At 34.8% G+C, this 24,128-nt stretch overlaps 1 long non-coding RNA gene across 1 annotated transcript in view; it reads left to right on the top strand.

Annotated features, from left to right (window-relative positions):
• Positions 1–2,904: 2,904 nt before the first annotated feature.
• Positions 2,905–24,128, top strand: part of LOC141393173 (uncharacterized) — a 197,690-nt gene continuing 176,466 nt past the window's right edge. Inside the window, exons 1-2 of the long non-coding RNA XR_012410019.1 lie at positions 2,905–3,207; positions 18,255–19,050. This is a non-coding gene — a long non-coding RNA (uncharacterized lncRNA). The remainder of the gene's footprint in view (positions 3,208–18,254; positions 19,051–24,128) is intronic.

The raw sequence follows: 24,128 nt of genomic DNA, 5'->3' as shown, positions 1-24,128 counted from the left end.
CTTATCAGCTAGTCGCCTCCGTCGACTCCTACGGCCTTCTTATTCTTTAGCCCGTTTATTGCTGTCTTTACCTCATCTTGGCAGGGCGGTATACATTACCATCTTTTTGGAATGTGGCCTGTGGTATCTTCGTCATCTTCGTTAGTATTGTATGTATCAGTTACCAAATTACCTTTCCTGGTCTCTTCAGGAGGATGTGCCTGTTCCAAAGCCATCAGTTTGATGTTTCACTCTTGGATAGAATTTTCGGACTTCATTCTGGTTCCTGTACATCTCGATTTTTTCAACCTCCCGCTTTCCCTTTTCTCTCTTTTTCCTGTCTCGTCCTCTTCTCTCCTTTTCTCGGATTACTCTCTCGAACGCTACGCGTTGATACTGATAGTAAAGTAGCCCTATATGTAGAATTTTTCTTTTCGGTAGAGGCACGACACTATTGGTCATACCATGGCTTCTTTGGTGGAGGTCTCTTGTATCCAAGAATGGATTTTGCGGTTGTTTGCATGGAGGGGCAGTATTCCGCCATTGTGATGATATGTTATCTAGACAAAGAGTGCTTTAAGAGTTGAGTCGAATATGCTGTAGGGTAGGGTTGATAGCATACGGTAGTGTTGGTAGCATACGGATGTCCAACTTTAAAATCCCCCAGAATAATTTCAATGTTATGAGAAGGACAACGATCATACGTTTCTTCTAAGTGCTGTTCGTCCTATAGTAAGCATTTCATTCACTGGGGTGAAACTGGAGACAAGATGTTTTAACCTCGGACCAACCAAACTAATGCTTTGTGCCATGGCAGCTATAATACAGTGCGTCACCTTTAGGTGTAGTTGTGAGTTATAAAACTTCCCCCTGAACTTTGACGGTATACGTCCACGACTTTAATATTTTTTATTTTTAGTATAAATCTACTTTTTGATATAGCGCCCATAGAATTCACCTCCTGATTTCGGTATTTTCAATATTTGGTCACATTATCCTACAGAAATTGATAGAATTGTCGGTATAGTCCCTACAGAAAGCTACCCACAGAGTTTCAATATTATTAAAATTTTAGCCGTATCATCCTACCAAAATGACTGAAATTTGTTATTTAATATTCAATATGAGTGGTGTTGTCCTCAAAACAGCAATAAAGGCTACGAAAAATTTATAACCGAAATCTTTATATTTATTACTGCATTTTACTTATAACATCTTGTATGTGAATAAAATAGTTAACACTCAATATAAAAGCACCATTTCAAGTTATTATTAAAACAAAATATATATTTATTTTAATATGTATGTATGTCTGTCTGTCAATAATATATCGTAAAAAATTATACATTTATTTTCAATTATTTATGATGCCAATTTCAGACACTGATAATTTGGCGCCAACACCAAAACACATAACAATATTCATTCATGTGTAATAAAATGTATTTTTTTTTTTGTTTTAAACATGGATTCTCATATTTCCATGACCGATACCCATCACAAGGTGTAAACAAGTTTTCTGCTTTAAAGGACATGCAAAAAGAGAACAATAATGGGAACAGTTTCTAGGGCAGAGATGCCAACAGTTGATAATTGGATAGAAGATGTAATAACTTTTTTTTTTAATTTTAAGAAGGTATCAGGAAGACTTCCCATATTAATGAAATTTAATTTTTTATTGTTTTGGGGCAGTGAGGTCCTGGCATATTAAACATAATGTTGTGTGTTCCTTGTTGGTTTGTAGACTTTTCAGGTGATTTTCTAGTAACGTAAGCTATAAACAAAGTCCTGAATATAGATGTGGACACATCAACTACCACAACTCAAATGAATTAGTCCTGTAAACTGAAATGTTGATGGGGTCAACATAATTTTTTTATTACCTCTCTCTCTCTATGTTTCTCTGCATAAAAGTGAGGTGAGCACTAGAGACCACTAGAGCTTTAACTCTTATACCGAAATAATATGTTGCTGAATATGTTTATGCCATGTGACTTGTGGTGAGTTTTTTCTCGTGCAAGTCACAGTGAAAAGTTCAACGGCTGTATAACACCCAAATCAATAGGGTGTGTTAAAGGATAAACACACAGAAAAGGAAACACATGCTACATACAAACACAGAGTATGTCACAGGACACAACAACCTTGAAAATTGTACGAAAAGAGGAATTTAGTGAGATATATAAAATAGACAAGAGAGTGAGAGAAGTTTTAGGAATACAGAGAGAATAAGTTAATTATTTTATTGTAATGAGAGTGTAAGAGAGCTTATGTTTTGCAAAACAAGTGAGAAATAGAGAAAATTAAATGTGTGAATGGAATGAATGAACCGTTGAATGGTTTATAGGGATAGGTTGTGATGAGCGTACATTATGGGTAGATGTTACAAGTTATATGGCAGGGATGTTCCCCGTATTTTGCTGTTAATATTGTAATGAGAGATATAATGTAAAAGAGAATTCCTGTGGTTTGTTGTCACGAGAATGACAACTACCGAGCACTAATGTTGTACAACAAAGGAGTATAACAGTTTGCTTGTTTGTTTGATGTAATATAAAGGTTTGGCATAGCCCGGAAAATTTTGTTTTTGTATAACAGTTATCCTGCATTTTCTCTCTCCAGGATAATTTCTTATGCTGCTCTCATTTTCTCATTACGGAATTCCTGAGTTTTGGGTTGTGTTCACTTTTCGGAATATCATGTGTTTAGTACACCTAGTTTGGTTTCGTTTGTTTGTTGTTCCTATTTCATGTGTTTTGTTATTTTTCTTATTGGAGAAAACACATCAAGAGAGTGCTGGAGAGTAAATTATTTGAGAAATATTTTGTAATTGGAGTAGCATAAGGAATTTCTTCGGAGAAACACCAACAGAAGCAGCAGCAGCAGTAAAAAAAATCACTGAATGTGCGGCATGATTTGAAATCTAGTCTATTAGCGCCTTTCATACACAACACACAACGATGTTGTGTCGTGTGCTGCAAAAGTGAAATAGCAAAGAAGAAAAAATATTTAAAAAAAAATCTAATAAAAAATTTTTGTGAATTTTAAACGGAACGGGATTGAAAAGAAAAAAAATAAAATTTAATAAAAAAAATGTTTTAAGAGATAAAAGAAAAAAAATTAAACGAAAATAAGTGAAATAAAAACCGAAAAAAATGATGTGAATTCCACTCAGAAAAAAGTAAACAAAGGATAACAAATTAACCCAACCTAAATAAAATTATTGTGGTAATACTAATAATAATAAGAAAATATAAAAATATTAATGAGATTGGGGCAATTGTGTCCTCAAGCTTACCAACAACCAAAAGTGGACCTGAAAAGCAGACCAACACTTTATGTCTTAATGCTTAGCAAATTCAAATGCCCTACTGAGGTCAGGATTGTCACCCCGGCGCCGAATTGCCACAATCATCAGTCCATCTTCTCATCTCCCCCACCATCATCATCCACATGCCATGGACAATCTTTGTGAAGAGTAGAATGGTTTGTTAGTTATGTTATTATGTTCCTCTTTGTTTGGCTCGTGCCACTTGCAAAGGATTAGTGTGTGGTTTTGTTTGAAGGGTATTAAACTAGAAACGCACAACAACAACATCAACATCCTGGAATAAAAGAAAAACAATTTTAAGTGCTGTTTACTTTTCAAATTTGAAAAACGTACAAATGTTAAAATTGTTTTCCCATAGGGGGGTTAAGTGCATTCATTTTACTTCATGTCAAATCCGTTCAACAAAATAATGTGAAACAAATTATAATTGATATTGATTGACAGCTAGTCTGTCATATTGTCAGTGATTGTTGCAAGTCAATGAAAGAATGTTGAAACCAATTCCGGGTTACATTTATTAAGTTGTGAATGAAACGAAAGAAAAACAAAAACAACAAAATGCATATCCGAGCATGGCGGTGTGCATGAAATCTTAAATTGCCACATTTTTGCGTCTGTGCCCCCTCCCCTTCCTACAATAGTGTACGTGCATTTTATTTTACCCAATATTTTGTGGATATGGTACATCAACTCCAGACCATATCACCATCACCCGCAAACAACCACATAACGCCAATGGTGATGTTGATGATATTTTAAACGAAATTCGTGTTTTTCGCAGAAAAAATGTAGCGTGAAATAAAATATGTTGTGTTTGACATAATTGATGGAAAAGAAGAAACAAAAAAGAAAAAAAAATAAAATAAAATAAATCGAAAGTGGAAAACTTTCTCAAGGGCACGAAAATGGAAAAAAGTAGATAAAAAAGAAATTGAAAAATGAAAGTGATATTTTTTATTTGATTACAATTTAAAGAAATAAAGAAAATAATTGAAGAAAATAATTGAACCGACGATAAAAAATAACCTTAAAAGCAACATAAATGTTATATTAAATATCATACAAATATATAAATTCTATACAACATTAAAACAACGGTGTTAAATATATTTTTTTAGGATAAAAAGAAAACAATATTAAAGGAACAAAAAACTAAACCACAATACAAATTTTAAATATAAATGTAATCTGAAAATATAATGTAAAGCAATTGTAATAATTTGGATTTTTAAAACACGGATATATGGAGAACAATTTGGAATAATATATATAACGGATAAATTATCATCAACCTATTATACAATACACAAGAGCAGCTTAAATAGGGGGTGACAATCCTGATTTGGGTTTGTATTAAAGTCAAATTTAATTGTATAAAAAACAAAAGTAAACAACTTATATCTATGTGTCATTTTGAAAACAACTTGACATTATTTTTGAATAAATTATTTATTAGGAGCAACATAATACGGATAAACTTACATAGGGATTTGAGATTTCAATATAGCAATCAGTACAGTTCGGTTTAGAAGGCTTCACATTAGCGATATACATTTGTCGATATAACCGCTTTTTCTGCTTATTTTACTTCTGCAGAAATTTTTATCAATCGGAACTCGTGGCCTTAAAACAGTCTAATTTTTCAATGATCTCTTAGGTCCAAACAGCTCAACTCGGAAGATAATTAATAAAATATCACTATAAATGACATTCGTCTTAATAAGGCAAAAATAAAAAATAATTTCAGCAAGGGCCATGCTGGGATTCGACCCTGGGTTCCTGACAACTGAGCGTCAAGGTTGCCGGCGTCTTAGCGTTCTGAGCCACCATCAACTTGTCAAAACATTAGTAGACAATAATTGATGATCAAAATCTTCTGATAGAGAAGAGCTAGTACTAATGACGTAGGAATAAAACTTACCATAGTATTTGTGAACATTGAAAAATGGGATTACCAAGCAGGACTATAGGAAAAGTTTGGAGTTTCAATTACCTGACATAATTTCGCATATACTTTTATCTAATGAATTGCGTATATATACTTGTTACCAAGCTTTGCCTTCGTCTGCCACAAAAACAACATCCCAATATGCCTGAAGATCGGCCTACCCACCCGTGAAACATAGCATAATGGTTGGATGCGTGGATTTCGGTAGACTCCTAATTTTTCAATGTATCTCTACGGTCTAAACAGCTCAACTCGAAAGAGAATTAATTAAATATCACTATAAATGACCTTCGCCTTAATAAGGCAAAAACAAAAAATAATTTCAGCATGAGCCAGGCTGGGATTCGAACCTGGGTCCCCGACAACTGAGCGTCAAGGTTGCCGGCATCTTAGTGTTCTGAGCCACCATCAACTTGTCAAAACATTAGAAGACAATAATTGATGATCAAAATCTTCTGATATAGAAGAGCAAGACCTAATGACGTAGGAATAAAACTTACCATAGTATTTGTGAACATTGAAAAATGGGATTACCAAGCAGGACTATAGGAAAAGTTTGGAGATTCAATTAAGTGACATAATTTCGCATATACTTTTATCTAATGAATTGCGTATATATACTAGTTACCAAGCTTTGCCTTCGTCTGCCACAAAAACAACATCCCAATATGCCTGAAGATCGGCCTAACCACCCGTGAAACGTAGCATAATGGTTGGATGCGTGGGACTTTGGTAGACTCCTAATATTCAATGTATCTCTTAGGTCTAAACAGCTCAACTCGAAAGATAATTAATTAAAAATAATATTATATTATAGTCCTAGGTCCAAGTTTTCGCGTGGTTCCATGAAACGAATCATTCTGAATCGAAGTATTTTACTGTTGCCAACACATTGTTCAAACGAATTAGCATTATTCCATAATAAACCTTTCCGCGAAAAATTGTCAGTATTGGTCCAGTATTGGTCTCGATTTATTTCGACAGATGTTAATCAAATATTCAAACCGAATAGGATTTAATAATGAACCCAGAGTTTAGAACACCAACTTGTAAAGAAATGTGATGATGGTCCAATTTTGACCACAGCCACCATATAGGTTTACCATCCACTTTTCGGTACTTTAGAAGATTTAATCACCTTTTTCCTACAGAATTACCTGTAATAATGTATTTTTGGTTCTCAGTGCGGGAGAAACCTCTAAGTTTTGGCGTGGTCCAACATTAGGGTGTCCTAGAAAAGAAACATTTTTGATTAAAGTGAATACCCCCAAAACTTTTTCTTTTTCTTCCACGCGTTTTTAGTGCGGCTCCAAGTTACCCTGATAAAATATATCGCTAATAGCACAAAAAACAGTATCTTGAAGATATATTATTGAAAGGATAATAAAATTACTTAAAAATAGTCCAATAAATATAAATTCAACACTTAAAAACCGAGTTAAACTTTTGGTCATAACTGCTAAAACGGCAAATGTCCGCAAAAAGTCTAAACCGTTTTGAAATCGACAGGCCCTTGGTTTTTTTGGTACTAGACGCGATTCTCTCATATGATTGGAAAGTAACTAGAACTTTAAGGAAATCCATACATCTATATGTGCTAACCCTTGCAAATTAGGGGAATTGTTATAAGTAGGAAAATTAAGCTAATTAAATTTACTAAATCATTCAACGTAAGTTAAGGCATGAATACTGGTGCTTTATTTAAGAAATTCGTTTTTTTTTTTCTTTTTTTCTCATTTTAAAATAATTTTTTCCCCTAAAATAATGATGTTTGTAATGCTTTTTCTCCTTTAGAACAGGAAAAATGGCAAAAATAAGTTGAGTTTCGAAAAATTTGAAATGTTTAGAAGCTATTTGCATCTTTATATATTTCAAATGAAGACATGGATTTTTTGATTTTTGTCAACTGTGCAAAGTGGAAAGGGTATTATAACTTTGTTTTTTTTTTTTCGAAAAGTCATGTAACACCGCGAAATATTCGTCGCAGACCCCCCATGTGGTACATCAAAATTCATATCTCGATGAGATAAAGCGATTTTGAGATGTGTGTCCGTTCCTCCAATAAAAAATTGTAATCAAACTCAAGGCTGCAATTATGGACCAATCGTCACGAAATTTTGTATGAAGGCCGGTCTCAGACCAAAATAGACACCTATAGTTACTGGTAATGATCGTTAGGTAGTGAAATGCACAAAAAAACAAAATATTTACCCGATTTTTACCAGCTCTTTAGGTCGCAATAATGGTCCGAGCAGCACGAACTTTTAAGTAAGGATTAAGGTTGTGACAGAGAAGTAGCGTGCAATTTAACATGATGATCAGCTAATATTTAGGGGGTTAAATGAAACAAAACTCTTGTTTGAAAAATTGTAAAATTTTTAGTATAACAACTACATCTCTATTCCTGGAAGATAAGCTTCACGCACGTAATTTATATTTAGAAGAAGAAGAAAAACTCTTGACCTTTCCATTGGTGCGAAATATGCTGATGTACGTGGTCAGATAACAGAGTTACAGCCTAATACATACATGGATCCCACTGTTCTAATTGTGGGATGTGTAACCGTAATCAAACTAGATGTCACAGATATAGTTCAATACCTAAAAATGTTTGCACGAAGTAAGAATTTTGATCAAGCACAACGCCAAAAATTTTTGCTAATGATCGGATAATATTTAGCGGGTGAAATTAACCATAACATTTGTAGGAAATATATCCATATTAAATTTTTGGTAGATATTCTAAATTTTGGATAAATTCTGGGGGGGGATATTCCGACATATTCTAACAAATTACGAAAACTAAACTTGAAAACCAACTCTTGACCACCGCCTTGATGTAAGTTATATCAATGTAGTGGTAACATATAAGTCTAACATATTAGTGGGTTCCTTTAAGGCTTTGGTTTTTTTGTAAGGAACTACAGTTACCTTCAATGCTACAAAATGTATGTAATTATGATGGAAGGTGTCTTAGGAAAACAAAAATTCATTTAAATCATGGTTATAAAATGTTTTTGTTGGAATATTTCTTGATTTTATATGAAAGTTCTTGGTACCTTTTCCAGGTTTAAATTTGAACCCACGTACCTAATAAAGTGGGTGAAACTTTTTGTAGGATTTTTATTTCATTTTATTAAATTAAGGCAAAAAAACTGGGGAAAATTTGCATAGGTAGTAACTTTTTTTTCAATTTTATTTGATTCAAACCTATTCAGATGAGCCAAAAATTTTAGCATTTTTTTGGTACATTTTTATTATAACAGGGATATTTTCCGAAATTATGCCAACACCGTTATGATTTTTCTTGTGAATGTTGGCATAGTATAGGACTCTGAAAAACTATATAGTATGTACCTGCCGAAGAGACCTTAACATATAAAAAGAAACATTTTCAAACTTATACATATGAGCGGGAGTGTATATACATACTTCCCGATTGGGACAAATTGCTTTTCTCATAGCAATTAATCGATCAATGATACGGAACCTTGTAGAGAAGTTTCCCATGGCTGAAATACTCAGGACATGTCGCCAACATTTCGCTGAGAAGCTGTTTAAGACGCCGTGGAAAAAGTCATGTTTTCTGGCCTGTGAATCGAACCAGCACATTCAACGTGTAGGGCGAGTGTGCACAACATTCCACCATGGTGGCAATATAATTTTGGTTGCTAATTCACCGACAGTCGCTGAAAATATAAGCAAAAAGAAGCACTGTGCAATACTGCATTTTCTAAAATTTTGAGACTACAAACATTTTATGGCCTTATCTAAACCGGGCGAAAATAAACATTTTTTAGCGATCTCAGAAACTAAGAAAAACCTTGCTTTGCAATCTTCATCTAAATTGAAGACCTAAAGTAGTAGAAAATAAGAGTCAAAGAGGCGAACTGGGAAAACGGCATATAAGGCAACAATCGATCAAATAAAGAAACTTTTGAAAAACTTTTGAAGTTTTGGTCAGTAGCAGCAGTAGTTGAACCAAAAAATATTTTGCAATAATCTTCCAAACAATGCGCTCAATTCAGAACATTCTGAATATGGATATATTAGCGTATAACTCTGTTATCTGTCCACGTACATTAACTAATCGGTACGTGCCTTCCAAGAAGAACGCTATAAGATCTATATTAAAAATATTACCAATTTTCAGACAAAAATGTTGATTTTTTTAATCCGCTAAATTGGTTGGATTTGATGCTGTTTTGAAGATTTGTTTTATTTCCCCAAGCCTATTTTTACATCATAAGATAATCGGGACTTTTGTTCATGTCAATTTGTATTAACAGCATAAAACAATTCTTACAGAGGGGAAAGGGGGGGCAATGTTACGGTCGTGGTTTCTTAAAACACTCTTCGCAGCAACGAAGCCTTGACCGTCCAGTTTTGTGTTAACCGCAATGTGGCCCGTACTTATACGTCTTTTTAGCAGGTTCATCATCACACATTCTTATGAAATGGCCTGGCTAACTCAACGCGATCTGGATCGTCCGGATCGTCACAAAATTTCTGTGGTTAATGGGAATCCCGGAGGGAAAGAAGACTACCGATTTTGGTGATGGCCGGATAATATTCAGGGGTCGGAATGGGCAAATAACTTATTTGGAGAAAAAAATCAACGTTTTATTTCAAAACAAATGTCTCCGCGTCTATAAGGGATATAATGAAAGTAGAAAATCCCATCTTAACAATGATCACGTTTCTAACGATGTAAAGTGGGTTGTCGTAGGTAGTCCAACAACGAATATATGGCAATGGTCGCTAATGAAACCCAACTTTTTTCATATTTGCGATTTTAATTATAATGACGAATATCAAAGCTTTGGTTGAGGACCTTCCAAAAGCAGAGCCTGACTATGAAAGTAGAATATCCCATCTTCACAATGATGCAAAGTAGGTTTGGGTAGGTGGTCAAACAACGGAGATATCGCAAAAGTCGGTAATGCATCCCATTTTTTCATTTTTTGTAATCACGCACCAGGATACAATTTTGATAGGATTCAAGGTACGGAATGGGCAAAAAAAATTATGTGGACAAAAATTCTAAGTTTTATTCTTCTGCAGCAGTATTCCAAAAGGAAAGCCCGTCAATGGATGAGGAAAATATCACCTTTATTATGACGCAAAATAGGTTGGAGCACATCCCACTTACCCCTTTTTTATTTGAATTGTACTGAAGAGTATCTCAGCTTTGGTTGGATGCTCTTCAACAATGCGTTGGATGCGTTTCAACGTTCTGAACTTTAAAATGTTCCCAATTGGGTTACCAAAATTGGTGAAATGCTTGTGATGTTAAAAAAGACGCTGGGATATCCCAATTTCCAATTTATGGAATTTTATTTCCATATCAGATATGTCTGTTTCTGTTGGACATATTCCAAGAAGAGAACTTAATAATAAAACTAAACCATCAGAGCTTTACGCTAATACAAAATGTGTCATTTATGGTAAAATATCAGAGTTATTGCAAAAACGCGCTAAGCTATCACAATTTTAATATGTTGAAGTTGTGTACAATGCTAATCCAGAAGACCAGCAAAGCTTTCAATCAGTACCAAGTAGATATCGACACTAGTCAAATATTAAATTATTATTAATTATTTTGGTTCAGTTCGCCTTAAGTTATTTGGTATAAAAGCCAGATAGGTTAAAAGTTACAAGTGAATAGTTCACCCCACGTCCCAACTATATCCTTTGTTCACTTGTTCAATAATGGAATGTTCTGAAGGGTTGTATAAAATACTCCAGCGATAATTTTTCCCAAAGAAAAGAATACGAAAAATTTTACAGTTTTGGAAATATGGTGATTGTTTCTCCAAATATTTCCTTCATCCATTTATCTGCAAAGTTGGTTTCACGGTTATAGCCCCAATTTGCTTTAAAAAGTCAATATTTAGCCATGTTTACATGAAGTCATAAAATCAAAATTAGTGTTTTTTCTCGTTTGGGTCTGTACTTTCATAAAATCCTTTGCAGAAGGTGTTTGCACACGTTTACCTTAAAAATTGTGTACGGTGAATTTATTTAATATTTAAATTAACTCTAGATATTCGAATGGAAACATTTATTATACTCCTCCCTATTTTAGTTTTTTTTTTTTTTGATTTCCTGTATTAAATGATAACTAGAAAAAAAATGACGATCCTAAAACACAAACAATACTATAACAGTACAAATACTGCAATTTTCTCCCCAGGTGTAAATGGTTGGAAAATGTGTATATTTATAATTAAATTGTGTTAACACAACAATTAAAGTTGTGTGCATGTGAATGAACGTCTGTGTTTACAAACGGAATAACAATCGTATAAAAAAAAAAACAAAAATTAAAAAAGTTATATGATTTTGTTGGAAAAAAAAACTAATTTAAACCTTTTCGTAATTAATTAAATGTAGGTAAAGCTAAAAAACACGCATACATTGATATATTGTTTTGTTAGCTTCAATGGAAAGACTAATTTGTAAAAATAACAAAGAAAACAAAACGTGAAAATTGAATTTTTAGCCTTATCAAAACACTAAATTCAATTAAAAGCCATTAAATTGAATATTTCAATAGTTGTGATATTTGAAAAAAATAAAGCAGGTTGTAAGGAAAATCTGTTGGCGACTAACGTTGAGTGGCACTGTTGTGCAGTTCGCCTTACACCGAGAAGACTATGCGACACCCTACACCACTACCACTACCACTGTGCATAAGCTTTTCACTCGTAAACATTTAATTTAGGAAGATGCTAAACTTTTCACCTATATGGCTTCTATACCAAATAACTTAAGGCGAATAATTAATATTTAATTTTATATTTGACTACTGTCGACATCTACTTGGTACTGATTGAAAGCTTTGCTAAACTTCAAAATATTAAAATTGTGATAGCTTAGCTCCTTTTGCAATAACTCTGATATTTTACCATAAATGACACATTTTGTAATAACTTAAAGCTCCGATGATTTAGTTTCATTATCAAGCTCTCTCCTTGGAATATATCTAACAGAAGCAGAAATATCTGACATAGAAATAGAATTCCATAAATTGGAAATTTGGATACCCCAGTGTCTTTTTCAACATTACAAGCCTTTTACTAATTTTGGTAACATAAATGGGAACATTTTAAAGCTCAGAATGTCTTCATTGTTGCAAGGCATCCAACCAAAACTGAGATACTCGTCAGTACAATTCAAATAAAAAATGGGAAAGTTGGATGTGCGCCAACTTATGTTGCATCATAATAAAGGTTATATTTTCCTAATCGATTGACGGGCTTTCCTTTTGGAGTGCGACTACTAAAAGCTTTGAGTTTTTGTCCACAAAAGTTTTTTCAGCTAGTTAGCACCATCTGGCAGGAAGAACGCGTACCCGGCGATTGGAACGTGAGCATCCTATGTCCAGTCCACAAGAAGGGTGATAAGACTGTGTGCTCCAATTACAGGGGCATAAGTCTGCTCCCTATTGCATATAAGATAGTATCTGGCATATTGTGTGAGAGACTAAAGCCTATGGTCAATGAAATTATTGGACCCTATCAGTGCGGCTTTAGACCTGGAAAATCCACCATTGACCAGATATTTACCTTGAGACAAATCCTGGAGAAGACCCAAGGAATGCAGATCGACACCTTCCATCTTTTCGTCGATTATAAAGCAGCATTCGACAGCCCTATACGTCCAAACGTGTTCCAAGCCATGTCTGATTTTGGTATTCCTGCAAAGCTCATTCGGCTTTGTAGAATGACACTAACTGAGACGAGATCCTCAGTTAAAATAGGAAAGAACCTCTCCGAAGAGTTTATTACCAAAAGAGGTTTCAGACAAGGAGACGGCCTGTCGTGTGATCTATTCAACATCCTGCTGGAAAAGGTCATACGAGACGCGAAGGTCAAAAGAAATGGAACGATATACACGAACAGCCATATGTTACTGGCTTATGCCGACGACATTGACATCATGGGTCGATCGGCAAAGGAAGTAACTGACACCTTTGCAAAAGTCGAAAGAGAATCTGCTAAAGTTGGTCTGGCAGTAAACGGCGAAAAAACCAAGTTGATGGTATCGACGCGTAATATTTCCACAAACCCCGCACCATTTGTGAATGTTGGTACCTACAATTTTGAGGTAGTAAATGACTTCGTCTACCTCGGCACCGCCATAAACACAACAAATAACATAAGTTGTGAAATACGAAGAAGAATAGTGTTGGCTAACAGATGCTACTTTGGGCTGAGTAAGCAGTTTAGGAATAAAGCCACCTCTCGTCAAACAAAAGTAACATAGAGGTTCTCGCAGATCTGGAAGGCCAAAGCTTCGTTGGTGCGAACAAGTGAAACGAGATATCAGTAAGCTACATATCCCAGATTGGGAAAATACAGCAGCAAACAGAGAGGATTGGAGATTTTTTCTTAGTTCGGCTTATGGAACAAATGTTCTGTAAAAGGCCAGCTAAGTAAGTAAGTAACGAAGACTTTATGCCAAACTTCAGGAATTTTTATGCTATAATGAGGCTAAAACCTTTCAAATATCGAACGTTGGGTAGTACCTTCTATGGGAACTATATCAAATCGTGCACCGACAAATTTCTGGGATCTTTGAAGGGACCTGTATCTGCACTAAAAAATATTGAAGATTTGTTGGGGGAGGTATGCTATGGAATGCACTGATATAGCCCATTATCGATTGAATTTAAATTAATTTGGACAAAATATTACGAGATCCAAAATTTGTTCCGTCCATTTTAGAAAAAAAATGAACTTTTGTTTTGAAGGTGGTGGTAATGGAGTAGATCTTTGAGCACCATCTTCGAAATTTATCTGTGATTTGCAGAACTATTTCGATATGCAAAGTATTGATCAAAGCAGTATCTAGTTCGAAAGTTGTCGTGCGCCCCAGCCACTACACATGGAGTCGCAGGGCTTTTTTACAGCTTTCGGACCATTTTCGCAGGAAGAAAGGACTGACTTGCCCCTGCCAAAACTTTTACCATCGTAATAAGGGCCCCAGAACAAAAAATAAAACGATTCGAGAGTAGATCTTAAACTGCACTTCTCCAAAAATGTTTGAAATTTGGTGTGGGAGGTTCACACGGGAGCGGACATATAGTCCATATTCGAGCCTGTATGTTTTGTAGAAATATTACGATGTGCAAATTATGGACCAAAACGGTTAGTCCCTTCGACAGTTATGGTGCGAAAAATGTTTGCGAAAATTTGTGAACTTTTGTGGAGGAGGTACCCGAATGAGTGGTCCGATATGACTAGACAGAGGAATTCTAGAGAAAATCTGATCAGACAGAAACTCGTTTTATCACAAAATAAAACGAATAAGGTCCAGAAATTTTTGGATATCGTGCATATTTTGACATATTTGCATAAAATGAGCATATGCAATAATATATGCAAGAATTTGTGGCCCGAATATCCCACCGAAATCGCTGAAATTTGCTACTAAGTCTTCGTTGAGGGTATGAAACTATACACTTGAAATCTGTCCGCATATAGGGTATATCAACCTGTATATTTTAATTCCTCAACGAAAACTAAATACCAAATTTCAACTATTTAATTGGATAATGTGGGTTAAATGGCTGAAATTTTGTACTAAGTCCTCGTTGGGTGTATAAAAATGTCCACCTGAAATTTGTCGGTATAGAACGGTACCTTCCGATTTCCGATATTTTGAAGATTATGTCCTCGATATCACACTGAAATGGCTGAATTTTTGTATTAAGTCCTCGTTGGGGTATTAAAATTTCCGTCTGAAATTTTTCGGTATAGGTCCACCACGTCTTTATATAGCCCCCATAGAACGGTATCTCACGATTTTCGGTATTTTGAAAGTTGTGGCTTCAATATCCCACCGAAATGACTGAAAGTTGATTTTTAGTCTTCGTTGCGGGTACAAAACTTTCCACCTGAAATTTGTCGGAATAGGTCCACATTTCGAAATTACTGAAATTTGGCATTTAGTCTTCGTTGGGGGTATGAAACTTTACACCTGAAGTTTGTCGGTATAGAACGGTACCTCCCGATTTCCGATATTTTGAAGGTGATGACCTCAATATCACACCGAAATGGCTGAAATTGTGTATTAAGTCCTCGTTGGGGTATAAAAATTTGCGTTTGAAATATAGGTCCACGTCTTCATATAGCCCCCATACAACGGCCAAAAATGGTCAAAGTCAAGTACTTCGGAATACAAATTTATTGATGAGAATATAAAGTAAACATTTTAATTTGAGGGAATTTTATTTATGGTATTGATTTGTCAAGTAGTTTTGTCCATGTGAAGGTTCGAATCCGATAATTGTTGGAAATGTGTATTTTTGCGGTGTTGGCTATAGCGCGAAAACGAATGAACTGATCATCACCATTTAATACCTAATAATCTTACTTTAAAACGAGAGAATTTTAAAAATATAAATTTAAAAAAAATGGTGAACAGCGAAAGTCAAAATTCGATTTTTTTTACAAAAAATTTACCGTTTTTGACCACTAATCGGTCAAAAAATGTTTTTAAAGGAAATTTCTCATAAATAAAGACAAGAGTTTGATATATTCAATATGCTCACAAACAATATGAAGACTACGCACCAAATTTCAGTCATTTCGGGTGGATATTAAGGCCACAACACTCAAAATACCGAAAATAAGGAGGCACGGTTCTGTGGGGTCTATAGGAAGACGAGGACCTATACCGACAGATTTCTGTTAGAACCTCTAACGAAGACTTAATACTAAATTACAGCCATTTCGGTGTGATAATCAGGCTAAAATCTCCAAAATACCGAAAATCGGGAGGTACAGACCTATGGGGGCTATATGCAGACAAATTTCAAGGTGAAAATATTATGCCCCCAACGAAGACTAAATACCAAATTTCAGTAATTTCGGTGTAATAATAAGACTAAAATCTTCAAAATACCGATAATCGGGAGGTATCGTTGTATGGGGGCTATATCAAAACGTGGACCTACACCCACAACTCTCTGTTGGAATGTTTGATACCTCTGCCGAAGACTAACCACAAAATTTTAAATACTTTCGGTTGGTCATTGTGTCTAAAACATTCAAAATACCGAAAATCGGGAGGTACGGTTCTATGGGGGCTATATCAAAACGTGGACCGACCAACCCAATTTTTTGTCCTGAAGATTGTAAGTCAATAATAGGTGCGTGTACCAAAATTGATGCACCTACGACAACTCCTTCTATTTTTGGCCACAGGCAATATGAACTCGCGATAGTGTGCGTCTTCATATAGCCGCCATAGAACAGTACCTCCCCATTTCTGGTATTTTGAAGGTTGTGGCCTCAATATCCCTCCGAAATAACTGAAATTTGGCTTTTAGTCTACGTTGGGGGTATACAATTTTCAACCTGAAATTTCTCGCTATATGTAGGTCCACGTCTTCATATAGCCCCCATAGAACGGTACCTCCGGATTTCTGGTATTGGCTTTTAGTCTTCGTTGTGATATTAAAACTTTAAACCAGAAATTTCTCGCTATAGGTCCACGTCTTCATATAGCGGTAGCGATAGAACGGCACCTCGCGATTTTCGGTATTTTGAAGGTTTTGGCCTTAATATACCTCAGAAATGGCTGAAATTTGGTATTACGTCTTTCTTGGGGGTAAAAAACGTTCCACCTAAAATTTGACTTGTCTGAAGAGAACTTTAACTATTATTGAAATATTTGTTGCATAAGGAAATATACAAAGTGCATAAATTTTGCATATGCACATATTATTTTTTGCATATGCAAAATTTATGAATTTTGCATAATTTTGCATATGTCGTATGTTTCGATTGCAATTTAATCAGAAGCCAAAAATGTGCCCATTCCCAAAATTTGACATGAATCGGACCAAAAATAAAATTCCGCTGTCTAGATATGACCCATCTTCGAATTTGATCTATGTTTGCACAAAATGTTACGAGCGCCAAATTTTGGATCAAATCCATTGATCCGTTTGAGAGTTGTCGTGCTCTCTAGGCAGACGGTTGGACGAGCATGACCAAATCGACTCCAAATAGTCTGAAACGAAATTCGTCCAAATAAACTTGGGGTTTAAAACCATATTTTCGACGAGGCACATTTTCATCGAATCAAAGTGTATATACCCTCTTTAGCCTATAGGCTGATGGTACGAACAAGGAATGAATTAGCGACTATAGCGGCATCTCCTTTATTTGACCACCTACACCAACCTACTTGAATTCATTTGCTACTTTTATAATCAGTCGTTTTTTGTGTAATACCCCTAAAATAAGTGGAGATTTGCGCATAAGAATAAAACGTTGAATATTTTCCCACAGAAGTTGTTTGCCCATTCCTACCTACCACTGATTATTACCTGAACATTATCAAAATCAATAGCCTGATTATTTTTTGACCATCAACAAAATCAGCAGAATCTTGACGATATGATTAAAATTGCAATCTGTGGCATAGATGGAGGGAGGGACGAATGGATGAACACAACCATAACCACTCAAATCGTCATTAAATAAATAAAATAAAAAAATTATTAGAGGATTTTATTCGACCTTTTTATTAATTTTAAATAAATAGATGAGTATTTTTTTAGCTTGAGGTCATTATTATTAAATAAATAAAAAACCCCGAATAATGACCTCAAGCTCAAAAAACACTCATCTATTTCAATAAAATAAAGGTGGGTCGACGACCATTATTGGGATGTATTAATATAATATTACATAGTGGTAGGGATATAAAATGACTACAAACGCCATATAAACCACAATACTGATTGCTACACAAATATATATAAAAAATAAAATTACAAGAAAAATAATATTCTGATTATAAATAACGGAAAACCTCCTACACTTTCAAATTAATTTTAAACGATAACAAAACATCAGTGCAGCTGTTAAAATAAATTACTTGTGAAAATTACAACAAAAAATAACAGTAACAATAAATTAACCACACAAATTTTTCAATTTAACAACAATATAAATTTCATTTAATATTTTTTAGCAATTGCAACAACAGCAAAAAGAAAAACATTAAACTACAGTAGTAAACATCAGACATAAATATCCATGGAAATTATAACGAAATTATTACTACTGCAGCTATCATTGACCAATAACAGCAATATCATCTGTACAAACAAAATTTAATTGAAATGAACTAAAAAGAAAACAAGAATCACAAAAACAAATCAGCCAAAAATAAATAAAGAAAAAAATTAAACAACAACCTAACTTGTTCAATTAAAAGTATTTCTAGCCATAACAATAAATTAGAAAAAAGTGAATACAACGGCCAACACAGCAGAAACACCCGCCCCCTTTAACACATCGAACACATTTTTTGGTAACAAAATACACGGCAATGCAGTAAAAATTCTTTTGAAAAAACAAATATCATCATAAATTTTAACAGCATTTGCATTTTATTTGACCCGCGCTGCCTTTGCCGCCCGCCACATACATCACATGCAATTCCCCCTATTGAAACGAAATATACGGAGGACATTCATACGAGTTGTTATTTTCTAGTTTTTCGTTTTTTTTCGTTGTTTTGCCTCATAGAAATGGGATTAAATTGTGTCAACTTGTTATTTTGTGCACTGCCAACAAATAAAGCAAAAAATAAAAAAAACGATAGCGCAGCTACAAACAACTCAAACGTTAAATTCTAAAACATCAAACAAAGAAAAATAACAGCACCAACAACCACATTCAACAAACCATTGATAGTGCAGTGAACTATAAAAAGGAAGTAGAGTGCCTGCACCAATTGCACCGAGCAGTTAACACAATATAAGGTATGTAGTCATTCACTCATTCCTTTATAGACTTATTTAAATTTTGTATTCCGAAACGAAATATATATTTTATAGTTGTAATAAAGGAAAACATCGTAGCATAGGATGTAAATGGCTGATCCTAACTCCTTTTTCCAAATAGGTATACAAAAATACTTAAGAAAATGCTATAGTCCGAGGGTCCACAACTCAAAATCGATTTAAATAGAATACACGTAACAAGAGGAGTTGAATCTGTTCACAACATTTGCTAGAAATATTGCAATTGTAAAATATGAATTTTCGGGAGCTTCATTGACATGACATAGCAAAATGTACATTCGGATGTGCCTAAATTTATTTGTATTTTTTAATCATTATTATTCTAAATAGCTAAGTGTTGACGCAGCCAAGAGGGTTGGATACAATTAGGGTTCTTAGCTGTATATATTTTTAGCTACATTTGTTGAACGTTTGGGGTTCCCAGTGGTCATGAAACATCTCCACCAAAAGGTGTCCATGTTTTGGTATAGCCCCTATATAACATTACCTCCCGATTTTCGGTATTTTGATGATTTTAACTCAACAGCCTGTAATTTGACAGTCGAGGTTCCTAGTGATAACAAAACAACTCCACCAAAAACTGTCAACATAAGTCCATGTTTTGGTATAGCCCCCATATAACGGTACCTCCCGATTTTCCGTATTTTGAGGATTTCAGCTGCAATTTTTGACGGAAGCATCTGCAATTCGGTTCTCAGTGATCACAAAACTTCTACATCAACAATTATTAACATAGGTCCACACTTTGATTTATTCCCATATAAGGTTGCCAACCGATGGAAGACATTTCTTTATGCATGTTTTACCTTAGTTAGGTATCAGTGGTCACAGAATATCTACGCCTCAAATTGTGAACAGGGTAGAAAATAATGATTACGTTTTAGTTCAGAATATTTTATGGTGGAGGGTATAAAAAGTTCGTCCCGGCTGAACTTAAAGCTTTTTTACTTGTTAATTGTTGGTTTTTGTTGTTGTTTATATTTGTCATTCTAGATTTAGATATTTTTGTTTTCGGATCTACTTAAGAGTGTGTTTTTTTACATTTATATATTTTTGATATATGATGCGATTCGAGAACAGGTTTTTAAATGAACTTAACGGAAATTTTGAGTGGGAGGTACCCGAAAGAGTGGACAAATATAGTCCATATTCAAACCTGATATACATCTGGTACATATATTAGGATGTGTAAAGTAGGAACCAAATCGGTCACTCCCTTCAAGAGTTATGGTGCGCACAATTTTTCCGAACATTTTTGAACTTTTGTGGGGGAGGTACCTGAAGGAGTGGGCCGATATGGGTTATCTTCGAACTTAAACTAAGCTTGGACAAAATATTACGAAGGCAAAATTTTGTACCGAATCTGCAGATCAGTTCGAGAGTTATTTTGCGCTCCAACCACTACACACGGTGTCATAGGTGTTTTTTTTTTAACTTTCAGGCTACTTTCTCAAGAAGTATGGACTTGCCACTGATGAAACTTGACGGCGGGTGGTGAATACAAGTAGCTACAACAAAAATCAAAGCGATTCGAGAGCAAGCCCTACACTGAACTTTTCCGAAATTTTGTGTTGTAGGTACCCGAAGAAGTGGACCGATTGAGTCCATATTGGAACCACATATAAGTCTGGTAAAAATGTCACATCGGTTACTCCCTTCAAGAGTTATCGTGCGCACAAATTTTTCGAACATTTTCGAACTTTTGTGGGGAGGTAACGGAAGGAGTGGATAGATATAACCCATCTTCGAACTTAAAGTAAGTTTGGACAAAATATTACGAAAGCCAAATTTTGGACCCCATCGGTTGATCCGTTCGCGAGTTATCGTGCGCTCCAGCCAGACAGACAGACAGACAGATGGACGGACATGGCTAAAACAACTCCAAATTGTCTGAAACGGATTTTGTCCAAACATATTTGGGGTCTAAAACCATTATTTCGATGAGGCACATTTTGCCCGTATGAAAGTCTATATACGCTCGTTAGCATAAATGCTGAGGGTATAAATATGGGGAGAAAGTTTCCCGATCAATGAGTACTCCAAATACCAAATTACAGCCCAATCGGGCCGAAAATGTAGATTAAAGCTTCAAATAACTTAAATCGGGAGGTATACCAAAACCTGGACCTATGTCCACAGTTTTTGGTGCACAAGGTTTCTGACTACTGAATATGCCAAATATCAAATTACTGCCAATTCGGGCCGAAAATCTGGACAAAGGCTTAAAAACCTTTAAATCTGGTGGTACCGCTATATGGGGGCTATGGGAAAATCGAGACCGATATTGATGATTTTTTGGCTAAAGTAGTTTTCACTTAGTTTGAGAATTTACTGAAAAAAATCAGATCGCTTCGACGATTAGAAATATTTTTGTCGCACCTTCCCATACAAGTGGGACCACTGTGCAATGGAGCTATTGTATATATCGCCCATTAAATTAAATAACTACGTGGACCATCTTTTGTAAAGAGCTAGCCAGATATCAGTGCTAAATTTCTCTGCAAGGTCAAGCATGATTTGAAGTGATTTAGTGCTTAGAAAATTAAAAAAAAAAACTGTTTTGACGATTTATGCCAACTACTAGAAAATAAGCTGTATCTCTTTAAGTTTTAGAGATATCAACTTAAAATTTGAAAAATGATAAAGTAGAAGTCATAGAAAAAATAGAAATTGCTAAGTCCTAAAACCCATGCTTATGCCCTCAGCATTTATGCTAACGAGAGTATATACACTTTCAAAACGTGACTCATCGAAATAATCGTTTAAGACCCCAAGTATGTTCGGACGAAATCTGTTTCAGATAATTTGGAGTTGAATTAGCCATGTCCGTCCGTCTGTTTGCCCGTCTGTCTGTTTGACTGGAGCGCTCGATAACTCTCGAACGGATGAACCGATTCGGTCCAAAATTTGGCCTTCGTAATATTGTGTACAAACTTAGTTTGAGTTCGGTCCACTCCTACAGGTCACTCCCCCACAAAAGTTAGAAAATGTTCGGAAAAATTGTGCGCACGATAACTCTTGAAGGGAGTGACCGATTTGGTCTATACTTTACACATCCACTTTAAGATCTGCTCTCGAATCACTTTGACTTTTGTTGAAGCAAATTGCATTCGCTGCCCCCATTACGACGGTAAACGTTTTTTCAGAGGCAAGTCCATACTTCTTGAGAAAACAGTCCGAAAGTTGTAAAAAAAAGAAAGTTTTGTGGCCCAACGAAAACTAAATACCAAATTTCAGTCATTCCAGGGATGTTGCGAGCTCTATCTTGATTTCAATAGAAATCATCGTTATATCGACTTCGAATTTTACGCTGATCAATAATATATATACTTTATAGGGAATCCGACAAGTATTTAAATGTGTTAAAAATGAGGAAAATAAGTTCTTAGCAAAACTTCAATTTATTCGGTTCAGGAACTTTTACATCATAAAGAAAAATTGACAACACATTTGTATACCTTCAGCTTTTAGGCTAAAAACAACCAAAATTCTGCCTCATGGAAGTAATGGTTCTAGGCCCTAAGAACGAAATCCGTTTCAGACAATTTGCTGCCGATTTATCGATGTTCGTCTGTGTGTCTGTCTGGCTGGAGCGCACGATAATTCTCAAATGGATCACCCGATGCAGTTCGATGAAATTTGGAATATGTGACTTAATTCGGTCAAAAAATAAACGTGCCAAATTATATTATTATTATTTTGTCTTCGTCGAGGGTAATAATTTTCCACCAGATATTTGTCGATATAGGTTCCAGTCTTTATACAGCCCCCATATATACATTCTTCATTTAATATAGGGTATTTCGAAATTGCTATCCACATATCCAAGTAGGTATACACAAATGTTCGTTCTCGGAACGTGCTAAATCCCAATGAGTTGATATTAAAGTAAATGTGCCACTCGATTTTGTATATGGTAACATGAGGCGGCTTCGTCACTGGGGTGCCTACGCCAGCGCCTATTTTCTCGAAGACTACAAGTGCTAGAAAAAATCCGTTAGGGAGAAAATTGTGAGTTTAACGAAAATCTGTCTCCCACAATTTGGCATTTAATGTCATAAATATAATTGCGAATAATCGCGGTTATATTATAACTGTAACCAAAATTTATGTATATATCAAAGCTTATAGTCAAGATATGCTAATATTTGTACCAAATGTAATATTTGAAAAAAGATAACGGTGTCGATATGAGAATATTTTGAACAAAAACATGGCGAAGGGCCTTATGTTACCATATATGAATATGTTACCATATGTGAATACAGCAAACGCTGATTCCAAACATATGACAACCTGTCCAAACTTGTGACCAAATAAATAAGCCTAAAAATATTTTAGTTCAAGGTAACTTTTAGTCTGCCATTGCCGACCTAAGATTTTTATTGTTATTAATGTTTATTCATATCCTTCCTACTGTTTTTTGTTTTATTCACTTTCATAACTATACTGAAACCAACAACAACAACATTCAATTTATTCTTTTTTTATTACACATTTATATTGTGACATATATTTAATTAGATTTATGTTTATATTTGATTGTTGTAGTTGTTTTTATATTAGTTTTTTGTTGTTGTTGTTTTGTTTTATGTTTCTCTTATGTGGATTATTTCTTTGTGTTGATGGCTTGTTGGAACCCACTTCAATTACTGTCAACTTTGTGTGACCATAATAAATAGACATGTATGTATATATGTGTGTTTGGTCCAGCAGTTTCAGGTGATAAGGGTCACTCAGACAGTCAGTGCTGCTTAAAGCATAACAAATGTTGGCAAGAGAGATGAAGTATTTAAAACAAACAAAATAACATAAAAACATTTATGTTCTATAGTTGTTACATAAAGTGCTGGATTTGAGTACAACTATAATTATGTTAAGGGTTTTTATTAGTGGAATTTAAGTGTGATTGTTACATGTTTGTACAAAATTATAATTGATTGAAAGGTGCTGTGAAATATTTGATTTGTTTAAACATAATTGGCTATAAGTGAAATAAGAAGGAGATAGACCAAAAAAATTTTACTCAGGCTGGG

Source organism: Musca autumnalis, unplaced genomic scaffold, assembly GCF_047663935.1.
Source record: "Musca autumnalis isolate F117 unplaced genomic scaffold, ASM4766393v1 scaffold_2, whole genome shotgun sequence".
Lineage (NCBI taxonomy): Eukaryota > Metazoa > Arthropoda > Insecta > Diptera > Muscidae > Musca > Musca autumnalis.
Note: the sequence above shows the minus strand (reverse complement) of the source record. Positions and strands in the feature narration are given on the sequence as shown.